Source organism: Petaurus breviceps, unplaced genomic scaffold, assembly GCF_028583685.1.
Source record: "Petaurus breviceps papuanus isolate PSGF00001 unplaced genomic scaffold, PetGlider_PUasm1.0 76, whole genome shotgun sequence".
Taxonomy (NCBI): Eukaryota; Metazoa; Chordata; class Mammalia; order Diprotodontia; family Petauridae; genus Petaurus; species Petaurus breviceps.
In genome coordinates, this window is record NW_027186473.1 from 56098566 (window position 1) to 56118246 (window position 19681).

Sequence of the window (19681 nt, forward strand, 5' to 3'; positions counted from 1 at the left end):
TATATATATATATATATATATATATATATATATATATATATATATACACGAGTAATTTTTTGTTGTGGAAAAGAAATATATTGGTTTCCATAAACTGGGGTATAGCTGGAAAAATTATGGCATATGCATATGTAATAGAATATTATTGTGCTATAGTAAATTATTAAAAAGGATGGAAGATGTATATGGATGGATGCAGAGGCTTATTGACAAGCAATTTCTAGCTTGTCAATATCATTCTTAAACAGTGGTATCTAGAACTGAATATACAGGGTGTCCCTAAAGTCTGGACACATAGGAAATCACATGCACATTTTCAAGAAACAAAATGAATGAAATTTTCAATACCATTTTATTTAATTAACATAAATTTTAGTCATGACAATTTCATATGGAATAAAAGCTTTCATTAGCTATTAGGGACTTTTTTCCATATTAATGAGATTAATTTAATTAATTAATGAGATTTCCCTTGTCTCCTATGACTTTCTATGAAATCTCATTTATGCTAATTAAATAAAATGTTCTTGAAAATTTCATTCATTAATGCTCTAATACACTATTGATTAGAGAAATTCAAATCAAAACAACTCTGAGGTACCACATCTCACCAGTCACCTTTACTTTCCCTTTTAATTTAGTTAAATTCGTGCATCCAGAGAAAGAACTAGAAAGAACTAAGTTTATATCCAGGTGGAAGCAAAATACCCGATCTTTTTCCTTCTCTTATTTTGTTTTATGTCCTCTTTACCATTTTTCCTTCCAGCTGGTACAATCCGTCCTTATAACCTGACTAATGTATAATGTGAAAGTATTTACAGATCCTATACTTGACTATATGCCACCTTGGGGGGGAGGGGAGGGAGTGGGACAAAATGTGAAACTAAAGGAATTGTGGAATTGAATCCTGTAAACTAAAAAAAAATAATAATAAAAAAAGAAGAAAAAAATTTCATTCATTTCATTTCTTGAAAATTTGCATAGTTAATGAGATTTCCTATGTGCCCAGACTTTAGGGACACCCTGTAATTCTGTGTTCCTCAGGCAAACCTGTTTGCCTCAATTTTCTCCATTTGTTAAATGGTAATAATACCACCTAATTCCCAGGGTGGTTGCGAGGATCAAATGAAATCATAGCAAAGCACTTAGCATGGTATCTCACACATAGGAAGGGCTATATAAATGTTTGCTATTTTATTTTTAGTAGTTGTATATCTGACTTCATTCACTTGCTAGTTGTGTGACCTTGGATAAACCACTTAACCTCTCTCTGCCTCAGCTTCCTTATCTGTAAAACAAAGATAATTCCACCTCCTGGTGTTATTGATAGGATCAGAGGGGATGGTATACATAATGCACTTTGAAAACCTTAAAGCACTGTACAGATTCTAGCTATTACTGTTGTTATTATTAAATTTTACCTTATTAGATTCAACTCAGTGCTCTTGCCTGTCAGCATCCTTTCGAATTCTGAATCTGTCATCTGCTGTGTTAGCTGTCCTTCCCAGTTTGTGTCATCTGAAGATTTTATGAGAATACCATCACGGTCTTTATCTGTCACTGATAGACACATCCAGCCCCAGACCAAGCATAGAGTCCAAGGGGAGTCAGTCAATAACAGTTTATCAAACACCTACTATGTGTCTGTGCTGAGCACTGGGGATACGAAGAAAGGCAGAAGAATGTCCCTGTTCTAAAGGAGTTTACAGTCTAATGAGTGACAATATTCTAAGATAGACAATATGCAAAGACTGGAAAGGTGGGTGTAAATCTGGTTATGAAGGAATTTGAATGCTGGAGGATTTTGTTATTTGATCTTGGGGTTTATAAGAAGAGCTTGAGGCAGGGAGTCTAACCAGCAGGCTATTGAAGTAGTCAAAATATGGGGGGATAAGACATCAAAGGAAATAAAGGGAGTGTGTATGAGAGACATTAAGAAAGTAGAAATTAGGTGTCACAGTAAATAGAATACTGGCCCTGGAGTCAGGAGGACCTGATTTCAAATCCTGCTTCAGATACTTGACACACTTACTAGCTGTAATGTAATGCCAAGGAAAGGCAACTTCCCAAGGTTCAGAATACCAGCATAGGTGCTCTCCATTTTATTCAGTGACAAACCAAGAACAGAGAAGATCAAAACATGACATCATTCCAAATACAGCATTTACTAAGCTTGATTAAATAATCTCCAAGTACTACCCCACCCCAGGACCTTCCAATCATTCAATCAATTACAAAGTCTCTGTTCTAAATACTTCTCCACCCCTAGGCTATACCTTAATTAAGTCCACCACAAAGCCCCTCTTCTCAAATGGAGATTAGTTTCCAAACATAAGGTCAAAAGTTCCCCACCCCTGGATCACAATTGAATCTACCCCAGAGTTACATCAAGTTTAAACACAGCACTTAATACCCAAATGGAGGTCTTTTCTTCATCTTGACAGGAGGCAAGTTCTCAGCAATCTTAGTTCCTGGGGAGACAAGGCTTAGCAAGGCCATAAGATACATTGCCAGTCCCTTCATGAATTCATCCTCTGTCTGCAGAACAGTCCTAGAACCCCTGAACACATTAGCAAAGCCCTCTCCCAGGATTTCTGTAAACATACAACAAGAAAATCCTTCTTCAGGGCTTCTGAACCAACAGAAAGGCTCCCAGACCCCTGCAACAACAGCACTGTCCTTCACCAGTGGACAGTATTCATTCTGTCTGCAGGACAGTCTCCAGACCCCTGCAACAACAGCACTGTCCTTCACCAGTGGACAGTATTCACTCTCTGTCTGCAGGACAGTCTCAGGGCTTCTTAGTGAACAGCCAGGTTCCAGGACTTCTTCAACAAAAGGACTGTCTTTCACCAGTGGACAAATCTGGCAAAACAACATCAAAACAGACAGACAAAGTACCAGCAAAACAGCCATGTCTCCTCAGTCCTTGGCAACTCAGAGGGGCAGGTGTCAAAAGTCCAGGGCAATTCAAAGCGGCCACCAGCAATTCTCTTAGTCTCTCTCTCTCCAAGAGGTGCTGTTTCCAAAAAAAAAAGTTTCTTCTGCCTCTCTCTTGTCTCTCCAAAATCTACGTCACCAGCTCCTCCCAGTTCAGGACTTTCTTTTCACATCAACAAGTCCATCCCACAGGTGGGATTAACAAGCTCTGGGTTTTAACACAATCAGTTTGAAAACCAAGCCAATACAGGGGAATCTTTAATTGCCATTACTATCACACTAGCCATGTGACTTTGGGTTAGTCACTTAACCCCAACTGCCCCGTGAAAAACAAAATAAAAAAATAGAAAAGAAAGTAGAAATGACAGGACTTGACAACTGACTGTATATAAGAGAAGAGGATGATGGACAGCATCAAAGACTGTGGAGGGGGCAAGAAGGATGAAGATTATCATCCTTAAATTTTTGGCCACTAAGAGATGATTGGTCACTTTGAAGAGAGCAATTTGAGTTGAATGAAGAGGTTGGAAGTCAGACTTGCAGAGTTAAGAAAAAATTGAGAGGAATGGAAATAGAGATATGTATGTTTGATGTATTTCTCAGGGACTTTAGCTACAAAAAGGAAGAAAGATATAGGATGATAACTGGTGGGAATGGATGAATAAAGCATACAGATTTTTGAGGATGGGGGAGATGTGCTTATTTGTAAATGGTCAAAAGGCAGCCAGTAGACAAGGAAAGATTGAAAATTAGTGAGAGTAGGGATGATAGAGAGGGGATTCTGTTGGAGATGAAAGGATGGAATGGGATCACTTGTACAGAGTAGAGAGGTTAGCATTGACAAGGATTTCATGTATGGAGGAGGATATAGTAGTAGGAGGCATTTGAGTGATGGAAGATGAGGGGAGAGGAGGTTACTCTTGGTGAATGGACTCTGTTTTCCTTTTTTTCTTTTGCCATGTCAACAAATTTATGTTTAATTCTGCCCCCTTGAGTTTATCACCATTCTGTCAAGAAGTGGACAGAATCCTTCCACATTACCAGTTCTCTCCAGTGGTGATTGTCATTGCACTGATCAAAATCCTTTTTTTTTGATCAAATGCTTTATTACCTTCTAGTTGCATTATTCATTTATGCAAGATTTTGAGTTACAAATTTTCTCCCAGTTTTCCCCTACCCACCACCCCAAAATAGTGATCCTACTGGATATCCTTTCCACTAATCTGCTCTCTCCCATATCTTCTCCCATAGCCCATCTGACTTTCCAGTAGGGCATGGATCTCCATGCCCCAGTGCCTGTATATCTTATTTCCCAGTTACATGTAAAATAATATTGATTTTATATATATATATATATATATGTGTGTGTGTGTGTGTGTGTGTGTGTGTGTGTGTGTGTGTGTGTGTATTTTTTAAAATATTTGATTTTAAAACTTTGAATTCCAGATTCATTCCCTTCCTCCCTTGTCACCCACCCTTACTGAGAAGATAAGTAATTCAGTACAGGTTGTACATGTGTAGCTATGCAAAACATTTCCATAGTGGATATATGTAGCAGCAAGCACCCCAAGCATCCTCAGGGTTTGCTGCCAACACAGGTTCTTGGATCTGCTTTGATAAAGGAAAGCAACTCAAAATGGGTTAACAAGCTTACTTTAATCAGTCAAACATATATCGTTTACCTCGTTCAGGGGAAAAAAGGTCAGCACCCTGAACTTCAAAGTATACAGGCAGAATTATCAAGACAGAAACAGATCAAGTAGACAGCTTTCCAAACTGTCCAACCATTACATCCATACCAAATCAACATCTGGGTTTCAAAATCTGGGTTTTTCAAAGCTGGGGGGCTCTGGACAACGGCTTCCCAAAATCCATATCAAATCACAGAACACGTCTCAAAGTGAGCCCCAAAACAAAGCTACACATCAGGGCTTATATAGCCTTCTCCTGGCTCAGAGAATGTAACAACCTTCTAGACCCACTGGCCAATCAAGAAGTATCTACTGAAAAACAAGACTCCCACCCCAGGCTCCAGGTGCACTTTAGCCTAGGGCAGGGAAGATCTTACAAATTTGCATTCCCATTACAATATATTGTAAAAGACTGACTATATTTACCTCCCTCCTATCCCACCTCCCACTTGTACTGTTCTCTACTTTGATCTTGTCCCTTTTCAAAAGTGGGTGCTTCCAACTTCCCTTCCCCCCAGCCTGCCCTCCTTTCTATCATTCCCCTTCTCATCCCCTTCCCCCTTACTCTCCTGTAGGGTGAGATACACTATTTAGTGTGTTATGTCATTCCCTCCCTAAGGCAAATTCAGTGAGAGTAAGGTTGACCCATTCCCTTTTGCCTTCCTGTTCTTCCCCTCCATTGTAACCCTCTTCCCTTACCTCTTCTATATGAGATAGTTTACCCCATTCTGTCTCCCCATGTACTCTCATTATATTTCTCTCTCACCTCTTAATTTTACCTTTTAAGTATCATCCTTCCCATTGAATGGTTCCTGTGCCTTCTATCTGTGTATACCTGTACACATATGTAAACACATTCACACATACCCTCCTATATAGACATACATATGTATGTGTGTGTGTGTATACACGTTTCTATTCCCTTCAATTATTCTCATTCTGAGAAAAGTTTCATAAGTTACAATTATTGTTTTTCCATGTAGGAATATAAATAGTTCCACTTTGATAAGTTCCTTATGATTTATTTTCCCTGTTTACCTTCTTATACTTCTCTTGCTTCTTGTATCTGAATGTCAAATTTTCTATTCAACTCTGGTTTTTTCATCAAGAATGCTTGAAAGTCTTCCATTACACTGAATGACCATATTTTCCCCTGAAACATGATACTCAGTTTTGCTGGGTAGGTGATTCTTAGTTTTAATCCCAGCTCCTTTGATCTCTGAAGTATCATATTCCAAGCACTTCGATCCCTCAGTGTAGAAGCTGCCAGATCGTGTGTTATCCTGATTGTGTTTCCACAATATTCAAGTTGTTTCTTCCTGGCTGCTTGTAATATTTTCTCCTTGATCTGGGAATTCTGGAACTGGCTATAATATTCCTAGGAGTTTACTTTTTGGGATCTTTTTCAGGAGGTGATTGGCGGATTTTTTCAACCTCTATTTTGTCTTCTGGTTCTAAAACATCAGGGAATTTTTCCTTGAGAATTTCTTGGAGGATGATTTCTAGGTTCTTTCTTTGATCATGGCTTTCAGGTAAATCAATAATTTTTAAATTATCTCTCCTGGATCTATTTTCCAGGTCAGTGGTTTTCCCAATGAGATATTTCATATTGCCTTCTATTTTTTCATTTGTTTTGATCTGTTTAATATTATCTTGATTTCTCATAAAGTCACTAACTTCCATTTGCTCCAGTCTAATTCTGAAGGAATGATTCTCTTCAGTGAGCTTTTGAGATTCTTTTTCCATCTGACAAATTTGCCTTTTTGAGCCTCTTTTGCCATTTCAGTTAGTCTATTTTTTAAGGTGTAATTTTCTTCAGTCAGGTTGTTGACTCTCATTTTATAATTTTCTTGCATCGTTCTTATTTCTCTTCCCAATTTTTCCTCCACTTCTCTTATTTGGTTTTAAAAATCCTTCTTAAGGTCTTCTATGGCCTGTAACCAGCTCTTTTTTTTTTCTTGGAAGCTTTTGGTGCAGGAGTTCTGACTGCACTATCTTTCTCCTGTTCCATGCTTTCATTCTTTTTGTCTCCAAAATAGGAGCACAAAGTTTGGTTGCTCTGTTTACTTTGCTTTCCTCGTTTGCTCATATTGCCACTCAATTATTTGACTTTTGGACTTTTTGCCACAGCAGGACTCTGCCACCAGACAGGGGAGCTTCGTACCAAATGCTGGGGTTTTCTCAGCTACTGAAGGTATTAGTTGGGTGCCCTCTCTGAAGCTTCCACATGCTCTAGCAAGCTGGTCACACTCCCTAGGATTTCTACCCTAGACCGCAATCCAGATCCAAGCAGGTTAAAGCAAGAGTTATTATTCTCAGACTGGTCACTTGCTCCCCCTACAATCTGCAGGCCGGGAGCTGAAGCTGCCACATGGCAGTGGTTTCACAGCTGCTGTGCCTCAGCTGCTTCTTGCTCTGGAGGCAAAGGCTGACCACTCCCGAACTACTGGATCCCAAAGTCCACACTGCACTGACCTCTCACTTTGTCCTTAGCATCTATTTGTTGATAATTCTGGAAACTTCCACAGCTGCTGGTCATCTAAAGTCCTTCTAGCCAGAGGCTGATCAGGCCGTCCTGGGGCTAAAACCTTGAACTAGTGTGGGGTTGGGTTCGGCTTCTGGTGCGCATTGCACTGGCTGCTGCTCCCTGCCAGCCTGACGGGCTTTCCTTGGTGGGAGGTTAGCTTCTTTGTGTCATTTTGTGGATCCTGTAGCTCCAAAGTTTGTTCAGAGTCACCTTTTATATGAATTGGAGGGTGTGGGAGCTGGAGCCCTGCAGAAATCCTGTTTCTACTCTACCATCTTGACCTGGACTCAGTGTTTTCAGTGAAGTTTGAGGCATAGTTCCCAGCAGAGAGGGTGTAGCACCAACACAATATTCATAGCTCTGATGGTGACTATGAACATGCCGATATAATTCTGTATTGCAAAATATATCAGACTCTCCATATAGAAGACAGAAATAATACATTTATTTACACTCCAGAAAGCCAAATCTCAACACTAGAAAACCAAATTCCAGCACGAGGAAGTCAAATCCATCATAGCAGAAAGGAAGTTAATATGCCTTATCACTGCAGAGAGTAATACCATATCTTTAGCCTTCCCACAAACAAATACTCAGAATTGCCTTGCCAACTACTCTGACTCTCAGCTCTAATGTAATGCCAAGCAAAGGCAACTTCCCAAGGTTCAAAATACCAGCATAGGTGCTCTCCATTTTATTCAGTGACAAATTAGAACAGAGGGAATCAAAATATGAAATCATTCAAAATATAGCACTTATTAAGTATGATTAAATAATCTCAAAGTACTACCCCACCCAGGACCTTACATTCATTCAATCAATTACAAAGTCCCTGTTCTAAATACTACTCCAACCCTAGGCTGTACCTTCATTTAGTCCATCACAAAGTCCCTCTTCTCAAATGGAGATTAGTTTCCAATCATAAGTAAAGTACATTCATTTGTTCAATCATAGAACACAAAAAGGTCAAAAGTTCTCCACCCCTGGATCACAATTGAATCTACCCCAGAGTTACAACAAGTTTAAGCACAGCACTTAATACCCAAATGGAGGTCTTTTCTTCATCTTGACACAAGGCAAGTTCTCAGCAATCTTTGTTCCTGGGGAGACAAAGCTTAGCAAGGCCACAAGATACATTGCCAGTCTCTTTATTAATTTATTCTCTGTCTGCAGAACAGTCCTAGGACCCCTGAAAACATTAGCAAAACCCTCTTCCAGGATTTCTGTAAACATACAACAAGAAAATCCTTCTTCATGGCATCGGAACCAACAGCAAGGTTCCCAGACCCCTGCAACAACAGCACTGTCCTTCACCAGTGGACAGTATTCACTCTCTGTCTGCAGAACAGTCTCAGTAGCTCTGAACCAACAGAAAGGTTCCTAGAATTCTGCAACAACAGCACTGTTCTTCACCAGTGGACAGTATTCACTCTCTGTTTGCAGAATAGTCTCAAGAGCTCTGAACCAACAAAAAGGTTCCCAAACTTCTGCAACAACAGGATTGTCCTTCACCAGTGGACAAATCTGGCAAAACAACATCAAAACAGACAGACAAAGTACCAGCATAACAGCCATGTCTCCTCAGTCCTTGGCAGCTCTGGGTGGCTGGTCTCAAAAGTCCTGGGCAATTCAAAGTGGCCCTCAGCAATTCTCTCAGTCTTTCTCTGCCTCCAAAGGTGCTGCTTCCAAAAAGTTCTTCTGCCTCTGTCTTGTGTCTCTCCAAATCTATGTCACCAGCTCCTCCCAGTTCAGCACTCTCTTTTCACGTCAACAAGTCCATCCCACAAGTGGGATTAACAAGCTCTGGGTTTTAACACAATCAAACCAAAAACCAAGCCAATACAGGGGAATCTTTACATTACTATTACATCAGCTTCCTCTGGGCTCTGCTCCACCTGTTCACCAAACTCCTCCCACCACAAGCTCCATGTGATTACATTTGGCCTATTAGGGGGCAGGGAAGATCTTCCAATTCCCATTATCATTAAAGAGGGTAGGAGAAGTAAAAGTTTTGGGGAGATTTGAGAAGGGATGAAATGCTTTGGAAAAGTCACTGTGGTGAGTGGGATAGTGGATTGATTTGGGAGATAGAAAAGGCTTGCTTTGCCTAAGTGAGGGCCCCATTGAGATTATTTAACACAAGTTTGTAGTTGTCCCAGTTGTCATGAATTTGTCGTTTTTTTCTCAGCTTCTTTCAGAAGTATGTGAGTAGGAGCAAAGGCAGCTGGAGACTCCTGCCATGATCACATTCAAGCCTTAACAGCTAATCTCTGTCCAGCTATCCAACCAGTTCTGAGGCCATCTGATTGAATTATTCCCTAAGCCATAGCTCTCCATCTTCTCTACAACAAGAAGTTATGAGATATTTTATCAAAAACTTTGTTAAGATGTTGGTAAACTATATCCATAGGATTCCCCATCTACTAGCTTAATGCTGTTGTTAAATAGCTGTGTTAAACAGAAAATTGAGTGTAAATCATTTCTTTCATCAGTAACTTTCTTGGATTCATCCTTTACTTATTAATTCTAGATTTTTTTTCTGTTTGAGTCATTTGTCCAGCCTCCTGGGAAGTATTTTAGAAAAGTGTCTTTTGGGGCAAATAATAGCCAAAGAATAATCTGCTTCTAATGAAAGGGAGAACTTTAATAAGGTAGTCTCATTATGATGTAAATTTCACTTTTTTTTTCAAAGAGCAAAACTGTTTCTCCAGCTGTCTTCTCTGCAGGTCTTGATTGTCTTCTGAAATCAGAGTAGTTTGTTTAATCAGATTGATTAGGGCTGCATAACTGAACAGTAGCCCTGGGTGGCGCAGTGGATAAAGTACTGGATCTAGCATCAGGAAGCCTCGTCTTCCTGAGTTCAAATCCAGCCTCAGACACTAGCTCTATGACTTTGGGCAAGCCACTTAACCCTGTTTGGCTCAGTTTCCTCATCTGCAAAATGAGCTGGAGATGGAAATGGCAAACCACTTCACTCCAGTATTTTTGCCAAGTAAACTCCAGATGAGGTCTTGAAGAGTCAAGCATGACTGAAAAATGACTGAACTGAACTTTATGCTAGACTACAAACTCCATAGGGAGACTGAAAATCTCTTGAGGGGACCATTGTGTTTGTCTGTATGTCTGCTATGAATTGTGTAGTACACTGATTATTTCAGGATCTTTTTTATATATACAATTCTAAATCTAAGATCCTCTGGGATTTTGTCCCACTAGTCTTTCTTTGATGCTCACATTGCTTCAGTCATGTTGACTCTTTGTGACTCTATTTAGAGTTTTTTTGACAAAGATCCTGGAATGGTTTGCCTTTTCTTCTCCATCTCATTTTATAGATGATAAACTGAGGCAAATAAGGTTAAGTGACTTGCCCAGGATCACATAGCTGGTAAGTGTCTGAGGCTGCATTTGAACTCAGGAAGATTAGTCTTCCCGACTCTAGTCCCAGCACTCTGTCCACTATGGCGCCACCTAGCTGCTCACTAGGTCTTCTGATGTATTGCTAATAGTAATACCTGCTTCTATATATTTCCCAGAACATAGATGGCCAAAGTGAGTGTAGTATAGAGAGAACATTGGATTTAGAATTGGAGAATGTGCATTTGATCCATGACTTGGCTGTCTATTCTGTGACTTTGGATTTAACCTCTGGAAATCTCAGGGTTCCTCAACAGTAGAACAAGGGTTTGGATCAGATGCTCTCTCACTTCTCTGCCAGCTCTAAATTTTTTATGACATCGTAGTAATGAAATTTATCTTAGGGAGAGAAAGAAGTGATTAGACAAAGTACATTCACAATCAGCTGGCTGTGTTCAGTCAGATCATAGACCGATTAGAGCCAAAGCAAAGTTAATGTCAAATTAGGAGAAAGGCTAAAGATGAGAAGACACTGGATTGCAGCTTTACCATTTTAATCTGAAAAGTAGAAATGGGACAAAGGTTAAGGTCTTGCCTCTGTCACCATGAATACTTGCTGGTTTGTTGGTTGATTATCTAATCCAACAGGGGCTTATTGAACATGGGCAAGGCATAATGCTAGGTGCTGTGGATATTCAGCTAGCATGTATTTTTATTGTTGTTATTCAGTTCTTTTTCTGTTATGTCTGACTCTTCATGACTTAATTTGGGGTTTTCTTGGCAAATATACTAGAGTGGTTTACTATTTCCTTCTCCAGATCATTTTACTGATGAGGAAACTGAGGCAAACAGGGTTAAATGACTTGCCCAAGGTCACACAGCTGGTAAATGTCTGAGAACAGATTTACTCTTTCCATTGTGCCACCTAGCTGCCCCACTAACACTTATTTAGCACCGATTATGTGCGAGGCCCCATGCTAAACTCTGAGAATATGAAGGAAAAACAAAATGTGGTCTTTGCTCTCACGTAGCTCATAGGCAGTGGAAGTTTTGGGTAGCTCTCGAGTGGGAGATTGGGGTGGGGTTGGCTTGAGTGGAATGGGAATCAGGGATTGGGCAGTGGAAGATGTAGAGGAGAGTCTGAACAGTGGCAAACCTAGGTTCAAAATCACTGGGATGGGATGGGTATGATAGGGTAGACATATGTTAATTACTGAGGAATAAGTAATGACAGCTGTATCTGTCTGTAGAGAGGGTGGAAATAGGGTAGGATTTGGTGGAGGGTGCACAGACACTGATAAAACAGTCCCTGAGGAGCTTTAAGGGTCACAGGCTGTACCTTCCTGGACCGAGATGAGGAATCAGTTCTGTGTGGGGTGGGGGAGAATAGGAAGATAACATGAAAAAACACCCCTACCTTCAAGAAGCTTACCTTCTGTTGAATAAGAATATTTCCCACTTTGTATATATTTTATATGTGCAGTTATTTGATTGTTGTCTTTTTTTTTTTAGATTTTATTTTTTGTTTTAAAATTTCTACTTAATTGTATTTTATTTTTACCAATAACATGTAGAGGTATTTTTCAACATTCATCTTTGTAAAAGTTTGAGCTCCAATTTTTCCCCCTTCCCTCCTCAAGACAATAAGCATTCTGATACAGGTTATACATTACAAACATGTTAACAATATTTCCACAAGGGCAGCTAGGTGGCACAGTGAATAGAACACCAACCCTGAAGTCAGGAGGACCTGAGTTCAAATATGTGCTCAGACACTTGACACTTAATAGCTGTGTGACCTTGGGCAAGTCACTTAACCCCAATTGCCTTGCCTTCCCTCCTCAAAAAAAAAATTCCACATTAGTCATGTTGTTAAAGAAGACTCTGAACAAAAGGGAAAAGCCACTAGAAAAAAATAACCCCCCCCCAAAGTGAAAATAGTATACTTTGATCTAGATTCATACTCCATATTTCTTTCTCTGGATGTTGTCAGCATTTTCCATCATGAGTCCCTTGGAATTGTCTTGGATTTACTGTTGTCTTCTGAATTACAGTATAGACTTCTCTTTTTCCTTATTAAATTTTATTTTTAATTTGTGGAATAAACAAGCATCTCCATAACATAGTACCTTCAAACATATGATTTCACATGAAATTGCAAATCTACTATGCACAACTTGCTATTCCTTGCAAGTATGAAGCAAAATTATCATGTATTTCTTTTTTTCTTCCCTTTCTGCCCTAGAGATGCTACCATTAGACACACACACAGAGACATATATATGTAAAATTATTCTATACATAGCTCTATCAGTTCTTTCACTGGATGCAGATAGCATCTTCTTCATATGTGCTTTCTAGTTAATTTGGGTATTTAAAATAGACAAAATGATTCATCCATTCAAAGTTGTTCTTTCTTTTTTTAATCAAATGCTTTGTTAACTTCTAGTTTACATAATTCTTTTCTGCAAGATTTTGAGTTACAAATTTTCTCCCCATTTTCCCCATACTCACTACCCCAAAATATCCCCTCCTCCAGTCTGCTCTCTCCCATATCTTCTCCCATACCCCCTCTGACTTTCCAGTAGGGCATGGTGGATCTCTATGTCCCAGTGCCTGTATGTCTTATTTCTCAGTTACATATAAAGTAATATAAATAATTGTATATATGTGTGTATATATATTTTAAACATTTGATTTTAAAAATTTGAATTCCAGATTCATACCCTTCCTCCCTACTCCACTACCCTTAGTGTGAAGATAAGCAATTCAGTATAGTTTGCACATGTGTAGCTATGCAAAACATTTCCATAGTGGATATATTGCAAAAGACTTACTTATATTTCCCTCCCTCCTATCCCACCTCCCACTTGTTCTATTCTCTACTTTGATCCTGTCCCTTTTCAAAAGTGGGTGCTTCCAACTTTGCTCCCCCCAGCCTGCCCTCCCTTCTATCATCCCCCCTCTCAACCCCTTCCCCCCTACTCTCCTGTAGGGTGAGATACCCTGTTTAGTGTGTATGTCATTCCCTCCCTAAGGCAAATTCAGTGAGAGTAAGGTTGACCTATTCCCTTTTGCCTTCCTATTCTTCCCCTCCATTGTAATCATCTTCCCTTACCTCTTCTATATGAGATAATTTACCCCATTCTGTCTCTCCCCATCTCCTCTCATTATATTCCTCTCTCACCTCTTAATACCACCTTTTAAGTATCGTCCCTTTCTATTAGATTGGTCCTGTGCCCTCCATGTATACCTGTACACATATATACACACATTCACATATGTATTTGTACTCCCATGTACCCTCCTATATAGACATATATGTGTCTATATACACATACATACATACACACACATTTCTATTCCCTTCAACTCTTCTCATATTGAGCAAAGTTTTATAAGTTACAATTATTGTTTTTTCCATGTAGGGAGGTAAATAGTTCAACTTTGATAAATTCCTAATGATTTCGTTTCCCTGTTTAGCTTCTCATGCTTCTCATATCTGAATGGCAAATTTTCTATTCAACTCTGGATTTTTCATCAGGAATGCTTGAAAGTCTTCTATTCTACTCAAAGACCATATTTTCCCCAGAAACATGATACTCAGTTTTTCTGGGTAAGTGATTCTTGGTTTTAATCCCAGCTCCTTTGACCTCTGGAATATCATATTCCAAGCCCTTCTATCCCTCAGTGTTGAAGCTGCCAGATCCTGTGTTATCCTGATTGTGTTTCCGCCGCATTCATATTGTTTCTTCCTGGTTGCTTGTAATATTTTCTCCTTGATCTGGGAACTATAGAACCTGGCTATAATATTCCTAGGAGTTTTATTTTTGGAATCTTTTTCAGGAGGTGATTCAGGGATTCTTTCAACCTCTAATTTTTCCCTCTGGTTCTAAAACATTAGGGCACTTTTCCTTGAAAATTTCTTGAAGGATGATTTCTAGGTTCTTTTTTTCATCGTGACTTTCAGGTAATCTAATAATTTTTAAATTATCTCTCCTGGATCTATTTGCCAGGTCAGTGGTCTTTCCAATGAGATATTTCACATTGCCTTCTATTTTTTATTTGCTTAGATCTGTTTAATAGTATCTTAATTTCTCATAAAGTCACTAGCTTCCATTTGTTCCAGTCTAATTATGAAGGAATGATTCTCTTCTGTGAACTTTTGAGATTCTTTTTCCATCTGGCAAATTTGGCTTTTTAAGGCATTCTTCTACTCATTGGCTTTTTGAGCCTCTTTTGCTATTTTTAGTTTTAGTCTATTTTTTAAGGTGTTATTTTCTTCAGTCAGGTTGTTGACTCTCATTTCATAATTTTCTTGCATGGTTCTTATTTCTCTTTCCAATTTTTCCTCCACTTCTTTTATTTGATTTTTCAATATCCTTCTTTAGGTCCTCTATGGCCTGTAACCAGCTCATATTTTTCTTGGAACCTTTTGGTGAAGGAGTTGTGATTTCACTATCTTCCTCCTGTTCTATGCTTTGATACTTTTTGTCCCCAAAATAGGAATGTAATGTTGGGTTGCTCTGTTTACTTTGCTTCCCTCGTTTGCTCATGTTGCCACTCAATTACTTGACTTTTTGGCTTTTTTCCACATTAGGCCTCTGTTACTAGATGGGAGCTTTGTACCAAACAATGGGGTTTTCTCAGCTATCGAAGGCATTAGTTAGGTGGCCTCTCTGAAGCCTCCACATGCTCTGGCAAGCTGGTTGCACACCTCGGGACCTCCACCCTAGACAACAATCCAGATCCATGCAGGTTAAAGACTGGTCATTTAATCCCCCTACAAACTGCAGATTAGGAGCTGAAACTGCCATGTGGCTGCCCCCCTGCAGCTCTTCAGTGGTGACCACACTCCCAACTACTGGATCCCAAAGTCCCCACTGCACTGACCTCTTACTTTGTCCTTAGAATCTATTTGTTGATAATTCTGGAAATTGCCACAGCTGCTAGTGATTTGAAGTCCATCCAGCCAGTGGGTGCTCAGACCCACCCTGGGGCTTAAACCTTTGGATAGCGCAGGGCTGGGGTGGGCTTCCAGAGTGCTGTTCTGGCTGCTCCCTGCTGCACTGTTCTCATTGGGAGTTTAGCTTCTCTGTGTCATTTTGTGGATTCTGTAGCTCCAAAGTTTCTTCAGAGTCATGTTTTACATGAATTGGAAGAGGTGAGAGCCTAAGCCCCGCAGAAGTCCTGTTTCTACTCCACTATCTTGACCCTGCCCCCTGGGAATTCCAAAGTTGTTCTTAAGAGAGTATTGCTGTTACTGTGTAGTTCTGCTTGTTTCCCTCTGCATTATTTTTTTTTGTACATCATTAAGCTCATCATTTGTTATAGCATGTAGTATTCCATCACAATCATATGCCACAACTTGTTTAGTCATTCCCCATTTGATGGGCATCTGTGTGAGGTCTAGTTCTTTGCTACCACAAAGAGAGCTGTTATCAACATTTTAAAATGTGCAGCTTCTATTCATTTTTCCCTAATTACATTGGAAAATAGACCAAGCAGTGGTGTTGCTGGGTCAGAGGGTGTAGGTAGTTTAATAACACTTTGGGCGTAATTCCAGATTGTTCTTCAGAATGCATTTATGAGTTCACAATTCCACTAACGGTGGCTTAGTGTCCCAATTTTTCCACATCCCATCCAGCATTTGTCACTTTCCCCTTCATTTTACCAAATCGGATAGCTGTAATATGATACCTCAAGTTTGTTTTAATTTGCATTTCTCTAATCAATAATGATTTAGAGCATTTTTATACGACTATAAATTGTTTGGATTTCTTCATCAGCTAACTGCTTGTTCATATCTTTTGACCATTTATCAATTGGAGAATGATTCATATTTTTATCAATTTGACAGAGTTCTTTATGTATTTTAGATATGAGACCTCTATCTATCCGATAAATTGTCTATATATTTTTTTCACCCAATTTTCTGCTTTCCTTCTGATCTTGGTTACATTTGTTCTATTTGTAAAACCCCTTTTTAATTTACTGTAATTGAAATTATTCATGTTATACTTAATTTTTTCTCTCTCTTGCTTATTTATAAATTTTTTGCCTGTCCATAAATCTGATAAGTAATATGTTATTCTTGTAAAATCTCTCTTTCTATCTAGGTCATGTATCCATTTTGACACTATCTTGGTAAATAGTGTTAAGATTTTGGTCTATGACCAATTTCTGCTATACTGCTTTTTAGTTTTCCCAACAATTTTTACCAAATAATGAATCCTTATCACTAAATCTTAAGTCTTTATACTTGTCAAATATAACGTTATTATGTTTATTTGCTGTTGTAAATTGCATGTCTACTCTGTTCCAATGATCTGCCTTTCTGTTTCTTAGCCAGTATCAGACAGTTTTGATAATTACTGCCTTATAATATAGTTTAAAATCTGGTACTCCTAAATTTCCTTCCTTTACATTTTTTCATCATATCATTTGATATTATTGACTTTTTGTTTTTCTAAATGAATTTTGTTATTATTTTTTCTAATTTAGTAAAAAAAATTCTTTAGTAATTAAATTGGTACAGCATTGAATATATAAATTAGTTTGGGTAAACTTTTCATTTTTATTATATTGACCCTTCCTCCCCATATAGACATGTGTGTGTATACACACACACACACACACACACACACACACACATCATATAGACTTCTTGAGAATAGACATTGTGGTTTTGTCCTTTTTAGTATCCCTGGTGCTTTGCTCAGTTCCTGGAGTATAGTAAGCACTTAATACTTGGTGTATGTTGACTATCTGGCTTGGCTTCTGGGTTTTCATTAGTGATAACAGTTTTCATAGAATTATGGAATTTTATAACTGGAGAGTGTTGTAGTGATCAGTTGAGCAAACTCCCTTGTTTTATTGATGAGGAAACTGAGCCACAGAGAAATTAAGTGACTTTCCCAGGGTCAAACTCACAGGGAATTACTGGCAGATCTGGTATTGGGTGGCTTTAGGGGTCCTGGCTCTCAGTCTAATGATCTTTTCCATTAAATGGCTTCCTTTTGTTCATAATCCCCTATATTCTTTTTACCAGGGAAGATTTATTCATCACCAGCAGGGATGAATGGTGTCCAGTTATTTTCAGGAAGGGCTGAATGATGTTTGATTGATCCAGTCTGCCATTCCTAATTGTTTCAAGTTTTTCTCTCTTTTCCTCACCCACTTTTTTTTTAGCCCTTTCCTGCTCCTTCTCACCCGCCCCTCCCTGCCCCCCTCGCCAAGCTTCACCAGTGCTCATCTCAACCCAGAGAAATCTAGGGAATAAAAATGAAAATTATTCTTGAAGATCAAATGTCACTCTCTAGAAAGGATAGCCACAGACACAAAACCATGGATATTTCTAGTCATTGCAAAGTTTGTAATGACTAAGCAACATTATTCCTTTTTTTTTTCTTTTAAAGAATGTTGGGGGCGGCTAGGTGTCACAGTAGAGCACTGGCCCTGGAGTCAAGAGGACCTGAGTTCAAATCCAGCCTCAAACACTTAACACTTACCAGCCATGTGACTTTGGGCAACTTAACCCCAGTTGCCCTGCCTTCCCCCACCAAAAAGCAAAAAAAAAAAAAAAAAAAAGGAATGTTTCTATTTTATTTTGTCTTAATTAAATGGAAAAACAACTTTTAACATTTGGTTTTTAGAGTTTTTTGAGTTCCAAATTCCCCCCACCTCCTACCCCCTTTGAAATTGATTTTTGATATCGATTACATATGTGTAGTCATGTAGAACTTATGTCCATGTTATTCATGTTGCAAAAGAGCAAAAAACCCCAGAAAATAAATAAAGTTTAAAACAAAATTATGCTTCAGTCTTCATTCAGACAAAATTATGCTTCAGCCTTCATTCCTCTGGAGTTGGATAGCATTTTTCATTATGAGTCCTTCAGACTTGTCTTGGATCATTGTATTGAGAGAATGACTAAGACCTTACGTTTCCAGTTGATCATCAAGCAGTAGAGCAGTGTTCTTCTTTAATGAAAAGAACATTACATTTGGAAGTCAGACGACTTGAGTTTCCTTACTCTAAAGCTTTGTTTCCTGTGTGAGGTTGGACTAGTCACTTTTCCTCTGTGGTCTCATTTTTCTCTTCTCTAAAATTCTGGTGTTAGATTAGATTACCTCTAAGGTGCCTTCCAGCCTTAAGTCTATGACCTTACGCTCTTGCCTGTGTTCTGTCAGAAAGTTTTGTGCCTTTTCTTTTTCCCCATCTAAGACATGGAGAAGAAAGCATTTTATACTGTATAAGAAGTCCAGGCTAGCTAACACTAGTTGACTAAAACTAAAATTTGTTCTCCTTTGTACCAGTCAGCAAATTAATGCCATAGTCTTTCAAGTATGTTGTTTTTTTAATTACTATCTTGTTAATTAGTCCTGAATATTTTGCCTTCCCTCCCTTCTTCTTCCCCACCATGATCCCTAGGTAGTGAGCCTTTCTTTGTAACAAAGAAAACAGCTCAGGAAAACCAACTAACATTTGGACCATGTCTGATAGCATGTTCAATATTCTATGTCCATCCATACTCACCCTCTCCAAGGAAAGGAGGGAAGTCTAGTCTTAATACAGTCTTGCTTTATAGGCCTTGGAGTACAGGCTTCACTTATTACCTACATGCCTCAGCTGCCCTTGTTCTCATGTTGAAATCAAGGCCCTCATTTTCCTAAGAAGATTGGAACAGTTAGAGATCTCCATAGTAAAGAAGGGATGAAATTCTTCCCATACGAAGTACTGTCTACTAGAGGAAATTTTTAGAAGTTAAGCTCTGGATCTTGTTTTGGTTTTGTCCCTTCTCTGAGGAGGGTTTTGTGTGTGTGCACATGTGCACAAACACGTAGTCTTTCTGTGCTCTCTTAAGGCAGCTATTTGGCACAGTGGATGGAGTGATGGGCTTGGAGTTGGGAATATTTGAGTTCAAATTTGCCCTCTGAACTTAGTAGATATGATCCTGGACATATTGCTTAACCTCTTTGTCTGTTTCCTTAATGATAAAATGGGGATTATAAGAGCACCTACCTACCTCTGGGGTTTGTTGTGAGGATCAATTGAGATAATTATAAAATTCTCAACATAGTGCCTGGCACATAGTTGGTACTGAATAAATAACTTCCTTCCTTCCTTCCTTCCTTCGTTCCTTCCTTCCTTCCTTCCTTCCTTCCTT

At 38.9% G+C, this 19681-nt stretch overlaps 1 protein-coding gene across 16 annotated transcripts in view; it reads left to right on the forward strand.

Moving 5' to 3' along the window:
• FHIP1A (FHF complex subunit HOOK interacting protein 1A) overlaps positions 1–19681 on the forward strand; it is a 438671-nt gene that overhangs the window by 178948 nt on the left and 240042 nt on the right. Inside the window, exon 4 of one of the 16 annotated variants that reach the window (XM_069105525.1) lies at positions 13996–14128. The exons of the other annotated variants lie outside the window; for them this stretch is intronic. The gene's annotated coding sequence lies outside the window, so the exon portion shown is untranslated. The remainder of the gene's footprint in view (positions 1–13995; positions 14129–19681) is intronic. 16 annotated transcript variants of the gene reach the window in all.